Here is a 15,014-nt window from a genome sequence, read left to right as displayed (position 1 = left end):
AAAAAATACAGAAGTATTCATAGAGTGTTTGAAAGTTTCCTTGTGAAGTGTTCATAGAGAGATGCTTTTGAATTGTTTAGACACAGCAATGGTGAGTAAAGCAATACACTATGGTGTGTGTACTTACTGTGTTTTCTTACGGCTCTTAAGTCAAGGGCTGTTTTCTTCAGGCAGTCATAGCAGACAAGCTACACACTCACAAACATCTGTACCTGCCAGCAAAATATGAGGCAGATTCCAGGTTCCATGGGGTTGGCAGTGCATTCACATGTGACTCAGAGATTTAAGATTTAGAGGCCCAAGTTAAATTCCCACTTCTACAGTCCCCTTAAAAATTGAAGCCTTTTCTGTGTATCCTGGATAAAATCCTAATACTTTCCCCTCTTTAAATTTTAATGAAAAAAAATTACTGATACATTCTCTAAGTATCTTTATTCAAGCAAAGAGACAAGCAGTATATTGATACCTGAACATACTGGATGAAGTACAGTCACTCGTCTTTTTGTCTTAGTTTCATTACTGTGTTCACATGTTAGATAGAGGAGGTTTGATATTATGCTCATAAACTGAATGAGAACTAAAAATATGTTGTGTTTCATGATGCATTATTGACTTGTCACATATTATGTGGAAACCCCTGTTTTCCCATTTAAACAGAGCTCTTCTTGCAGCTCCCTTTAATTTGTGTCCCTGGTTACAAGTGTACACTTAGGCTAGTAAACTGTAATTGTAAAATGGTGTGTCTGGCCACATCTTTGCATTGAAAATGACCAAGAAAATCCCACACCCCATAGTATTTTCTGGGATGAACAATTTCTGATGCAAAAAGTAAAACAAGTAGAGCAGGAGAGAAGAGAGGGAGCTGGTGACTTTGTTTGAATGTTTTATTATCTATAGCTCAGATAGATAAAAAAGCCTCAGACTGTGGGTGGCTCATGTTGTCATTGCAGTTCTGCTATCCTAACAGGTTCTTTATATGATTGTACATGATGTAAGGAAGTAGCTATCCTGACAGGACAGTTGATCTTCCATTCATATTAAGTGAGGATAGGCTGCAAAACTGGGCAGAAAGTCTTCTGCTTGCTCATTCAGCTGTTTGGCGTTATTTGGCACCTGTGCTGACAGGGCCAGCAAACAAGACAAAATTAAATAAGCCAAGAATGCACTACATCCTCATCCTTGATCATCACAAAGCAATGAAGGATAGCAGCAGACTGGACTTTATCAACAGGACAGCAGCCTGAAGGCTGAGGGAAGTGATCATTCTCCTTTACTCAGACCATATCTGCAGTGATGTGTTCAGATGTCAGTGAACTTAGATGAGTTCAGTGGAAGGCCACCAAAATGGTCAAGGGCTTGGAGCACTGGTCCTGCAAAGAGAGGTTGAGATAGCAGGGCTTGTTCAGCCTGAAGAAAATATAGCATTGGAGGGACCTAACATGAGCTATCCAACACTTACAGGGAGGTGAAGCCAGGTTCTTACAGCAGTGTATAGTGGGAGAGCAAAAGACACTGACAAATTGAAATAGGAGATTTCAACTTTATGCAGTATGAATGAATATCAGGGTCAATGTTATATGAGGAAAGCATTTTCAGTGTCAGGGTGATTAAGCAGTGCAGCTGGTTGCTCATGGAGTTATGAATTTCCATACTTGGAGGTTTTCAAGACCCAACTAGATAAAGCCCTGAGCAACCTGGTCTGGATTCACGGTTAACCCTGCTGTGAGCATTGGCTGCCCTTCTGAATAATTCTTTATTTCTTTGTGTAACACAAAGAGGGAAAAATCCTATTTAGTATGTTAATCTAGAATTACTTTGTCTAGGAGCCTATCTTTTGTTTTCCACCCAGATATCCTGACCATTCCTTTCCTACATTAGTGATATTGTGGTCTTTTTTGGTTTTGAATATCTCAGTCCCAGAGTGTGCCTTGCAAAAGATGGAATCGAGTTAGATATATATTTTATTATACACATTCACAGCAGTTATGCTGTTAGGAAGAATGTGATGTTAATAGAAAATTGGTAGAAAATTTTGGCAGATCTAATTCAATCCACAGGTCTTATAAGGTTGAGGAATGGCTTATTGCAGACATCACAGATACTCCTGAGAAGCACTGGTTCCCTCCTGCAGCTAGGCTGTGTCCTGCCTGGGGGAAGAACCAATTGCCAGCAAGTAACTTGTGATTTTTCTTAGTTAAATGGGAAAACCAGTATTGTGTAAAGGTAACTATTAATGATAATGAGAAAGTCTAATGCTATAGTTCTCAACAAATGAGATGCTTTGAGTAGCATTGGAGCGTGAAGGTTAACCAAAACCAGGTAGGAGTCACTGGACATGCCTGGGGTTTTTGTAGCTTTTAAAATTTTCCTGTAGCTCCTCACTTCTTAAGGAGGTCTCAGAGGTTTTCTTAGGGTCAAGCATCAGGGGGAAATCAGAAAAGAAGGCAAAAGCAGATGCTTAAGGAAGAGTAAAAGAACAGGGAAGTCATGTACTGATTCATTCTTTGAACACCTGTCACAGTCAATATCTACAGTGCCTCATCCTTAATTGCCTCTTTCTTATTCACTGTGCATTTTTTAAATAACGAGCTGATGTTTATGGGGGTGGAAGGATGGGGGCATGGAAATGAGCTTAATTTAAGAAATCTAGCTGAAGAGCTATGAACATAAAATGCAATACTTTCCTTAACAATGTATTTTTCAAAATAATTCTCTCAAGAAATAATGATGTTTCAAATTTAACCTTTTGGGTTTAAAAGAGCTGATGTTGCACCTTTCAGTAATTTCTGTAACTGAAGACTCTCTGTGTCCTTTTTCAAACCCTGTGTTTTATAAACAGGTTATCTCATTATTTTTAATATTGTGTGAACTCCTGTCACCTTCATGTCAGGATTAATACAGAATCCTTAATTCTGGACTAAAGCATAAGCATGAAACAAATTAACATAAATAAGGACAAATGTATGCACTTATGTGTGTATGCATAGGATAGTTTTCAGATATTTTAGGAAAAGGTAACCCAGGAATGGGGTCTCTAGTTTATGGGAATCTCCATTTCTGATATTAGTAAGAGAATCAAAAGAGAGTGGGAAAGTGAGGAGAATGAGAAGGTATGGAGAAAGTGATGTTTCAGGTTTGAGAAATATGACAATGACATAATCCCTGCTGTTTTGTAAGCAGTGATGGTGGGATGGGAGTGTTAGTGGGAGAAGAAGATGTTAACACTATGATGCAATTCTGCATTTCATCTAAATGCTGTGCTAAGATTACATTGCTGTGCTTTGCCATCTGGTACAGTTGGAGCAAGTAGTGGACCTTCCTACAGGTTTTGGAGGTGGTAAAGAATGGAGTAGAAAAGCAGAGTGGGTAGTGTGTGGGTGTTTAGAGGCATATTTTAGTGGGGGACATGGATTAGTGGCTCATTTGGCAGTGTTAGATTTATGGTTGGACTTGATGATCTTAAGGGTTTTTTCCAGCATAAACAATTCAATGATTCTGTGGTTCTTTGGGCTGTGGTTCAGTATCTTACTGAAGAGAACACTCATGCTAGCAGAGAACCCAAAGAAGATGTCAGTTTGCTTCTCGAAGCATCAGTGGTGAGGACGTGGCATCCTGTTCCAGCCAGGACAGGGTTAAAGTTAGCATCAGCTAGGAGGGGCACAGCCAGGACCCTGGGGTTATTGGGTATTGCCTCACTCCATGTGCAGGGGGAACAGAGGGTGGAGGGTGGGTGGCACATGGGGACCACTCGCCTGTGAATCGTTTGCCTAACTTGTACACTCTGGTTTTAGTATTGTTTGTTGTTACTGTTTCTTTTCTTATTTCATTGCTGTTTTGCTAAATTGTTCTTATCATGTGATCTTTCCCTTTTTGTGCTTTCATTTCTTCTCTTCATCCTGCCACAGGGGGAGGTGGGGGGAAATGAACAAGCAGCATGTGGTCTGGGGTTTTACAGTGGGAACACTGTATTTGGGAATACCATTCCTAACCACAGCACATGGCACGTATGACCTCCCCTGGGTCAGCTAGGGCTGGGAAAGAGGATAGAGATGACCTTGTCTAAAAGTGTCTGGTGGGAATGTGGTGCAGAAAGGGGCAGAAGGTACCTTGTGAGTTGAAACCCTTATGGCTGGATTATTGCATGGTCAATATTTCACAGGTCATAGGGCCTGTAGTTGACAGTTCCATTATGCCAATACATCACTACCCAGTGCTTCCAGGAAATGCGATGCTGGTGATGAAGCAGTGCAGAGAGAAGTTTTGTCTCCGAGAAGTGGTTACTGTGTAACTCGACTTAAACTGGCAAGCAAAGTGAGATGAGCATGGGCTGTAGTGGTGAACCACCCTGTTTTTTTGAAATGAGTTAGGCCCTCATGGTTTGGTTGGTTAAGCACTCAAAAGAAGTGGAGGATTTGCTTCCTATTGAATGATCCTTTTTTTCTTGTGGATGGTGAGAGTGAAATGCCTTTAAACAGATGCATTCTCTGTTGGATTTTGCTGCTGGATGTGGTCCATAATGATTTCTGTAGTTATCTCATGTGAAACAAAAGGAGGAAAAACTGTTTTCAAGGCAGATGTTACTGTTGCAGAAATGCAGTGTACAGAGTGCTGGTCTGATACTGCTTTTGTTGAATTGCCATTGCCTGGGGGTTTTACTGCTTTAACTGCAGTAAAAACCCATTGCTTGGGTTTTTACTGCTTTAGCTTGACTCACAGGATTTCAGTGTTTGCATTACAGGAAAAGGAGTGGTTTGGTCAAGCTGTAGAGATTTTTACACTGTAGGGGCTTTCTATTACTATTCCAACCATTTGTCTGTCTCTTCCCTAGAAATTGCATGTTTTGGCACCTGATGTTGTATGAACTGAGTCCTACAAAGCTTTGTGAAAAACAGTTTTGGGGCAGAAAACAGATCTTATGCATGCTTCCACAGAGCAAAAGCTGAAAGCCCACAGCACCAGCAGGTCCTTCTTTGCCTGGTCTGTCCTGGGTGCTCAGTGGACACACTGTGCTGGTGGCTCCCACACTGTGCTGGTGCCTCAGGCCTGGCTGGTGGAGAAAATGGCAGAGAAATGAGGATTTTAGGGGCCGGGTACAGAGTGAAAGGCTGTGAAAGGCTGGGGGATGCAGGTTAGGGAGGGAAGAAGCTGGGCATGCTGAAAAAGTGTCTGCACATACAGTAGGAGTTCCTAAGGAATGAAGTTTCACTAATTAGAGCAGTCATGGAAAAATCTGTTTTCTTGTCAGCATGCCTTAACCTAATTAATTAATTTCATGAGTCTAATTCATGCCTCATGTCTGCTGCAAACCTTTGCTACTTTGTTTACTTATTTTTATGGTATACAACAAAACAGGGTTTTAGACAGTAAACTCCATATAGCATTCTTGCATGATGCACATTCAAGATGAAATTTTTATTGTCGCAGTTCTTCTAGATTAAATGATTCACATTGTTGCTCTGTGTTCTTTTTTCTCAATAAAACCTACATTATTAAAATCCTATTTAGTTCTTTCGTATTCCTGCCATTCTCAAGCAATATCTAGCCTTAACTAGACAGTATAATGGTTCAGTTTCATAGTTCTGAATAAAATATCTACTTTCTTATGTATAAACTACCAAAATGTAGCTTTTAAAAAACAGAATTAATCTTGATGGAGCACAGTGTATAAGTGGGACTAATAAACATTGTCTTAAAGCAAGAAAATCAGCACCATATATTTAAGATTAATAGGGCACTGGGATCCTGGAAAATATTCTCATCCATATTCCTATTAATATTTAATTTGTAGAAATTGTTGTAGATACAGCTGTACAGTTCCATGGGCTGGCCTTTTAATCACCTTAATGTAGCCAACATTCTGCTATATCATAGCAGACTGAGTTTGGCTAGGAAAGTTCAAAGAGAAGATAAAGAAATTATCTGGTGTTTTAATATTCAATTACATTGTTATCATGATTAGAAAAAAAACAGCAGTGGGTTGGAAGGCACTTTGTAATGATCCACAGGTATCACAAGACCTCTCAGATGTCTTTTGATGGTGTACAAGAGCACCCTGGCAGATATTGTGAGAAAGGACTGGTTTTGCACATCAGGTTAACGTGATAACAGAAGGGCTTCAGAGCTGGAAGTGGAAACTGTCCTTGCCAACCATATCCAAGTCTAGGACCTCCCTCAGGTAGCAAAATTTTGTGCTGTGAGGCAATACCTTCCAGGTAGGTGTGCATTTGTGCGTGCATTTGCAATACCAGTAATAATAGCTCTACAGACTGGTTTTTCTCATTACATGGGAAGGATGGAATTGGTCAGTGAAACAAGGTATCTCTGGTGAGTGGGATTATTACATAAAAGAGAAACCACTGCAATACTTGACTTACAGCTATTTGTGGAGGAGTGGGATGAGGGCGTGAAATATGTGACTCACAGACAGGCTGATCAGTGGAAGCAGAGATTTGCAGATCACATCCACTGATTGTCAGTGAAGAACCATGACTGGAGAGGACGCTTCTGGTGGGCTACTGTGAAGGATCAGGAGTAAGCCTGATACTGTTTAGCATTTTCAGTTGCAATGAACAACCAAGAACACAATGGTTACTCACAAAATTTGTGGATTACGAAGCTTGGTGAAATAGTAAATTTTGTTTCAGAAAGCATAGTAATGAAAAGTATTTTTTACTAGAATCATGGAATATCTTGAGTTGGAATGGAGCCACAAGATTCATCAAAGTCCAACTCCTGCCCCACACAGGACAGCACCAGGAATTCCACCATGAGCCTGAAGCATTGTCCAATCACTTTTTGAACTTAGACAGGCTTGGTGCCATGACCACTGGCCTGGGGAGCCTGTTCCAGTGCCCAACCACCTTCTGCGTAAATAAAGTTTTACTAATATCCAGCCTAAACCTCCCTGACACAAACTTAGGCCGTTCCCTTGGATCCTGTTTCTGGTCACCACAGAGAAGAGATCAGTGTCTGTCCCTCCTCTTCCCCTCACGGGGAAGTTGTAATGGTGTCTCCTCTTAGTTTCAGACCCATGAGCCAGTTGCTTATCCATCACATGATGTGTTTATCCAGCTGTAAGCTGGACATCTTGTGCAGAAGCATACTGAGAGAGACAGTATTGAAATCTTTGCTGAAGTACAGAAAGATTGTATCAACTGGCTTTCCTTGATCAACTAGGTAAGTTACCTTTTCATAAAAGGAAATTAAGTTTACAAGCAGGATTTTCCCCTTGTGAAGCCATGTTGGCTCTGACCCATGACAGTGTTGTCCTTCAGGTCCTTCGATAACTCGCAGAATAATCTCCTGAATTCTACCAATCACTGAAGAGATACTAAAAGGCCTGTAGTTTCTAGGGTCATCCTTTTTGGGACATTGGGACATTAGCCATCTTCCAATCAACTGGGACCTCCCCAGATTCCTAAGACTGTTCAAAAAGCATTACAAGAGGCCTTGCAATGAATAATCCAGCTCTTTGAGTGTTCTTGGATGAATCCCATCAAGCCCCATAGACTTAGAGGGATCCAGCTGGAACAGGAGTTCCTGTAGAAGTTCAGAGTCAACTGGGAGTTTTTCATACTCACAGCTATGGTTCTGCAGCTCAGGGCACTGGGACCCTCTTAGCCCATCATCAGTGTTGCAGACAGAGGCAATGAAAGCATTAAACATCTCTGCCATGTCCATGGTGTTATTGTCTTAGTCAAAGAGATGCATTTGAGTGCAGCCAAAAGGCAAATTATAACTAGGGACTATTTAAAGACAAAATGTTATGGAGACTAGGAGATTAATGAGTAGGGAATTTATTTTACAACAGGAGACAACATATTTGAAACTCATATAAATGCAGTATGCCCTGTTCTTGAGATGCATTTTAAAGGAGGTACACAATAGGTGGTTGTGGTTCAGAAAGTATTTGAGGGCTGGGAAAATTCTTGATACTGTGGAAGCTAATCTGGTTTTTAGATCCACAAAAAGATTGAGAGATGACTTCTTCTGTAGTGTATAAACAAGCAGGGAGAGGAAAAGTAGTCACAAAGGACTCTTTAATCTATTGGACTGAGGTTTAATAAGATCTGGCATCTGGAAGCCAAAGTCAGAGAAATTCAAATGAGCAATCTGGCATACATTTTTCTCAAAAGGGTGTTTAGCTATTAAAAATCCAAATAGATTGGAGGAGCAATGAGAAATTTTTTGTGCTGCTTTCAGTTCTAGACTGATTTCTCTCTTGGAAGATTCTGTAGTTAAATACTACTACAAATGGCAGGAATTTCAATAGAAAAATGTAATGGTCTGTGTTATACAACTGATCAATCTGCATAATTTGACATATAAATGACATATAATGGTACTGTTTGCTAGAGTGTACCAGCTGCTTTGACATTCATTATTCCTGATCATTTACTCTAATGTAGATTTTAAGTACTGGGGAAACCACTCCCTGGACCAAATATTCTCACATGTTAGTTGCTCTTTTCTGGATTTCTATGAAGGCAAAAAATTTCCATTATGTTCTTGAAGAACTGAGTACCTGATCAGTGGTAACCAACCACTGGTGACATAAAATGCTGTGTTTTTCTGCTGTAACATGCACAGGAGTAAAGCTCATTTAGCACTGTACTGCTCTGCACATTGGTGAATTATCCTCATAGATGCTTTTCTGAAAGAGGCACAAGATGCTCTAAGAATTTTTCATGCAATATATTGGATCCATGATCTGAGCTGGAAAGACCAAGATAATGTTGACTTGACTGCTTGAAGCTTGGGAATGCATACACAGTAGGTCCAGTAGAAAGCTTCAGTATTAATTTAGTTGTAAGTATTAAGCCATTCATTTTAGAATTAATCTGTAACATTTTCACTTAATATTCAATACCAAAAAAAATTTATTAAAAATTAAAACTGTTTTTCTGCTCTAGAATATTACAGCACAGAACAAGTTTTGGATGTTCTTGAATCCTACCTTCTTTGTCTGAACACTGTGAGCCTCTGTTCATACTTGCATATACTGTATATGGTTCAAGATGGAGCCTCTGTTTCTGGCAAATCTAAAAATCCTAGCTATTAATAATCAGCATAAAATTTTGAATGCCTTTTTCCAGTGTGTGAATTAAGTTAGCTGGGAGTTCTAATACATTACTTAGGGGTCTCTGAGTCTCTTCCTAGCCATCAGCAGTGCTATGCTCTGGTGGTGTCAGGGCAACACAGCTGTCCTGGTGGAGCCATGTTCTGCTCTTGGCTCTGATACAGCAATATCTGTTGTTCTTCTGAGATCTTGAGCAAAAAATCCTTTTCCCCCTTGCTGGGATTTTGGGGAGATGCTACCTGTTCCTCTCAGGTGTGCCATGGGGAGGTTACAATTTTGTGTGAGTGCAGGGCTGCTGGTGGGGAGGCCCCTGCTCTTGGTAGGCTGTGCCTCAAGCACTGGCTTGCACAGAGTTGTTGGGAAGTGGCAGCCACTCTTGTGAGTGGTCTCACAAGAGTGGTCACTCTTGTGACCACAAATCTTACTAAACTTTTTTTTTTCTCCTTGCCTGCCTTTTTATACAACCATTAAGCCTGTCTGACTGGTATCAGTCCTTACCAGTGCACGTGTTCTTATTTTCACCATTCTGTTCTAAAAAATGTCAGGCATTGGCAACCATGGATTCACTGGTTCTGCCTTGTTGCTGTATGTGGATCAGGGCCTTTGTCATAGATGTTTTTCAGCATTTCTTTGATACTATTTTCTACTGTTCACTTGTGAATAATGCAAATAGGCATTGCATGTCTGAAATCATACTTCAGTTCAAATGACATACATTCATGGCCTCTAAACAAAGAGGCATGTCAGAAGGTATTGTGGCAATTTCAACAAGATAGTTGATACATATAAGGATGTATGGTACCATTGTCTTACTAAAACAAGACTAAAAATCTATGAACTGTTTAGTTCCAGATGTTGCAATCAAATTTGTGAGCACATTTTTTCAGATATTCTGTTGTTCTCCTTGACTTGCTTTTCTAGTTTTTGCATGTGACAAGCTTTTAGAACGTTTTTCATGCTACTGGTTTGTGAAGTTATGTATTAAAACTTGATACATTCAATTATTTTTCTTAAACCATGTACTTTTTGGTTCCCCTATGGTTTCCTTCAGTCTGTAGCGATCATCATATATTCCGGAGATATTTCTCTAGCACCTCTGAAATCACTCTCTTGTTGGCTTTGAACAAAATTCCATATAGTGCTGAGAGGCTTGAAACTGATAAAAGAGTTGGAATTACACTGTCCCAGCCATCCTTTAGTAAAAGCCTTAATTGCTTTATGCAGGATCTTGCCTCAGCAATAAGTCTGCCTTCTATCTTAGACTGGACAGGCTTTTTTTTCTTTTAAATCGGATTAACATAATCCAGCTCTGGACTTTGCTCCTCTGTACTTTTTCAAATGCTTTGGAGAATGTGGCTGCAATGACCAAATCTCAATTCTAAGTTTCTGTCCAATTTGCAAATGCTACTTTCCTAGTTGAGAAAATGGCCTGTATGTTGCTCTGGGATCATTGTAGGGTGTGATAGTCAAACTTGTGTTAAAGTAGCAATTGATGGCTTCTGGTGAGTATCAGCTGCCATTGGCCTGTGAGGAGCAAAAGCCCATTTTTGTTGGTTGGTAAACCATGGCACTGTTGTACCCAGAAAAAAGAGTCATTGACTGGTTTACCATGTATGAATGTATGAAAATGTAGGAGTTTGCAAGAACATATTCTAAGTAATGTTCAGTTTTGTCTCTGGCTCAGTCTCGAATGAAATTCTGTCAGTGCGTATCCTCAGAAATGCTGGCTGGTGCTCAGTTTGTTTGCTTCCTAAGATGTTGCCTCACGTTTGGAAACCCAATCAACAAAGTGCTACTGTTTTTTGCATTCTTTATTGAGATTTGCACTCACATGTGCTGCACAGCTGCACCATTAAGACCACAGGTGTTAGCAAGGCACAAAATCCATGCTGACCATTCTGTGTGTTTTCATGCTCTTTTTAATCTGGGTGGCAAACATGATGGTGATGCTCACTGATTATTTATACTTGTCTTTGAACTTTGTTTCTGTGCTTGCTATTTCTCTCATGTGGCATTCTGGTATTTGTTTATCTTTGCTCAGAACTCTTAAGTCTCATCAGAGAGTCTCAGGATCTTGGACAACTATTATAACTGTCCTGGTGTTCTTCCCGAATGGTTTCTGTGCTAACAAATGGCTTTTATGTTTTTGGCTGAAAATTTTGTTTTGCCAAAGATAAACTGTCTTGCCCAAAGGAGAACGTGAGTATGTGCCAGGCATAGAAGCATGGGGCAGGTCTACCCAAGCAAATGCTATTACTTGATTTTTTTCCACAAGATACAACATCATGTGGGTACCTAAAGGCCATAGAAACCTGCAGCAGTGTGCCAAACACAGAGTTGTAGAATCATTTACGTTGAAGAATACCTTTAAGATCATTGAGATCAACCATAAACTTAACACGGATAGGATCACCACTAAACTATGTTCCTGCATGCCACACTTACGTATCTTTTAAATACCTCCAGGGTGAGTGACTCAACCACTTCCCTGGGCAGACTGTTTCAATGCCTGACAATCCTTTTCAGGAAGAAATTTTTCCTAATATTCAATCTAAACCTCACTTGGCACAACTTGAGTCCAAACTGAAGAAAAAAGCTGACTCTTAACCAATAGCTGAGGTGTGCATCTCACTAACATAGGGATGGTGCTTCCAGTCCTGATACTGGTGTGCTTTTTTGCTAATACAGTATTTCTGTGCCATACCCATAATTCGTCTCTTGAAGATGAGAGTATTGCACAATTGCCTTAGCGCTGGCCTAGTCCATGTCCTCCAGGTTTTCCCTGATTAGGGAACCCAAATACTTCTTTCAAATTTGTCTTTGTATTTAGCCTTACAGAGGCCGGGTTGCATATTTAGTTGTCTTTATTTCCTTTCTGAAGAACCAGAACTACCTACTTCCTTGCTTGTTTGTCAGAGCACTAAGTGATTCTCTCCATTTAAGCTTGTTGCCCTGTGGCAAGCAGCATAAATCACCATAAAACTATAGGTCATTGGGACCCTTATGAATGTGCTGTGTTCTGCCAGGGTGTTCCTCAGTTCTTTGTCCCTTGCCTCTCCAAAGCTGAGCAAGACCAAGAATGAGGCATGCTATTATCCTCTTTATTCATACATATTTTTGTTGGTAAAAGCTATAAACTGAGTAATTTCCAATTATCTATTTATCTATGTGCATATTTAACTTGCCAGCTTACAGGATGTTTGATCACTAATTAACTCTGAAACGACACTTATTTTACATTAGCTGTGCATTTACTTTGAGCACTAGGCATTATTTCAGCTACCATTTTGATTTGTGAGCCCTAGATCACATTAAGCATAATCTTATGATACTTTGTTGTTTCATTCATCACTCCTGTGGAGCCAGCAGCATTGCTGGTTTAGTCCTGTGCAGAGTGTAAGAGCAGGCAGGCTTGTGTCACTCTTCAATCTTTCTTCAAACAGGCATAGCTCTAGGTAAGGCATCTTTTTCTTGAAACACTGTGACTGGTGTTTGAAGAATATAGATGTCTTGTCTAGCACCATCAGGTGCAGTACAGTTTTACTGTAGATTTTTTCACATGCCTTCTGCCCCACAGGTCTTCTAATCCCAAGTTCTGTTTGGGTAATTTAATTGCTAGACAAATTCTAGTGGCTGTTTGAAGGGCTAATTCTGGGATCCCAGTAATTCCTTTCTGAGTTCTTTTCAATTGGATGTCAGCCACAACCAGATCTGTTGCTCAGTTTCTCCACCTTAAATGACAAGACCAATTTTTTCTCGTAGGTACATTACAAACTCTCTTGTTCCCTCCTTCTTTGGGCTGTCTGTTTGAAATACCACTCCTGTGAAGGAAGTCCTGCACTTTGAAATATCAGTGCAGCAGTTCTGTAGCTTGCTGCCATTGTCTGTGCCTGCTGCCCACACCCCAGTGCTCCTGCTTGCACATGCACAGCTTGCCTGGGTTTAACTCCAGGCACCATGAAGCATTTAACCTGCTGCTTGAGCTGAGAAAGGTAGATTGACCACAGAGCACTGAGAGTTGTCTGTGTTTCGTTTGTTTTCCTTCTGCAGTATTCAGAAATCATGCAGAGCCAAAGTCTGCTTTACCCAGTGGGTACAACCCAATGTGGTGTGGCAGGAGGAGCACAGCCACCAGCTGCAGCAGCTCTCTGCCACACCTTCCTAAAGATGCAGATCCTCTCAGCTGACTAACACCTTCTTGAACAGTGTCACAGGGTGACCAGAATGTACTATCTGTGACATCTGCAGTCCAGCCAGAGTGCACAGGCCTTCTAAACAGAACCAAACAAAAAACCCAACCCAAAGCCCTTGAGACTTCAGCTGTGAGGTTTTTTTGTAAGAAAAAAGGTAATATTTATAATCAAGTCAATGAACTGTGTAGTTGTTTTCTGCACCTTTTTACTAGAAGCGTAGTGACAGTGACGTAGTAAAGTCACTGACAAAGGTCATTTTGCAAACCCCCCAAACAAATACTATTTATCCCAAATCCCAGAAGGGTTTCCTGGGTGGGCTCATCTGTTTCTGGAATAAACACAAAACTGACAAGAACAGCAAAACTGAGTACCCTGAAAGATATTGGAAATCAAAACCAGTGAGACAGGTTTTGTAGCTGTCTTCTCAGAATGCAGTGAGCATTGAAGCTTAGCTGTTTCCTAGGCTGGCAGCCTGGATGCAGCCCTAGCAGGCTCGGGTGGATGAAGAGCTGGCAGCATGCCCTGCCCTGGACAGCCTCGAGTCTGTCATCATGCATCATTAGCATGAAAAGTCAGAGGCATCAATGTCATTTGCAAGACTTATCAGATAGAATGCAGAAACCAAATTATGTATCAAGACTATTTTCAGTGAAAACAAAGTATGTGTTCTGCTCCTTTTTGTCTCCATGCTCAGTTAGACCAGGCTTATTTGTTTTATCTTCATCTTCATGCTACATGAAACACCACATTTAAGCTGTTTGTTATATTCAAGGGTCCAAATCTGTTTCTTGTGTTGCGTGGATGTCACCAAGTCTGAATTTGAGTCAATGTCTGACTATTAATTCAAAAGGAGTCTTATTAACCCCCCCCGCCCTTTTCCCCCTGTTTTCTTCCTTGGGTTATTTGTTCTGAAGCAAGGTCATTGCCACTGCATTTCTTAGCACTATTTGATGTGTCTCTAATTGCAATATTTATTTTTAAACTACTACTTTCTAAAAAACAGCTTGGTTATCAACACTTCTAATGTGTGTGTGACCACAAAGGGAAAATGGGACTCTGCCCTTAGTTTATCTTTGCAGATATTATGGAGCTTCAAGCTTATTGAATTTTACTCCCATTCTGTTCAGTCCATGTTGCTGGCAATAGGGACTCATTGCTCTAGATTGCCTGTGGGTAGATTGCCTGTGTCTGTGTTTTTTACATCTTTTACATTTGATTTTTCAGAGAGAATACAGGAGTGTTTTATCTATCTCGTAGCAATCAACTGTTGCTCTTTTGTCCTGAAAATTGTGGCATTTAGATTAGCTCTCATTATTCTTGTTTTTCTTGACAACTAAACCTTCAACTGCAATTTAAATTATAATTCCTTTCATTATTTTATGGTGAAAACAGAAAACAACAGTTTGTGGAATTCAGCATGTCAGATGATGCTATTTCTTCCTCTGTGAGACAAAACACAGAAGATAAGAGTTAGTATTTCTTGCAATTGGCTTTTTTAACTTGAGTATTTTATTGCAGAATGACAAATAAAGAGAATGTTTCGTTTATTTATTGAAGTTGTATGTTGCAGGGATGTATATATAACCATGCAGAGGAGTCTGAGTAATTGCATTGCCTTCTTCATTAGAATGGGTGATGGTACTGTAAAGTAATAAATTTGAAAAATAAAAGAGAAAAGGTGTACTTTAGTGGACCCCTGAGAGCATAATTTGTGATGCTTTGTAGAATATTCAGTCAAAGCC

At 40.2% G+C, this 15,014-nt stretch overlaps 1 protein-coding gene across 1 annotated transcript in view; it reads left to right on the top strand.

Moving 5' to 3' along the window:
* The window catches only part of GPR158 (G protein-coupled receptor 158), a 187,315-nt gene that overhangs the window by 134,602 nt on the left and 37,699 nt on the right, over window positions 1-15,014 (top strand). The gene's annotated exons all lie outside the window — the stretch shown is intronic.

The sequence above is a fragment of the Vidua macroura genome, chromosome 1 (genome assembly GCF_024509145.1).
Source record: "Vidua macroura isolate BioBank_ID:100142 chromosome 1, ASM2450914v1, whole genome shotgun sequence".
Lineage (NCBI taxonomy): Eukaryota > Metazoa > Chordata > Aves > Passeriformes > Viduidae > Vidua > Vidua macroura.
The sequence above is the reverse complement of the archived record's forward strand: the minus strand, read 5'-3'. Positions and strand labels throughout refer to the sequence as shown.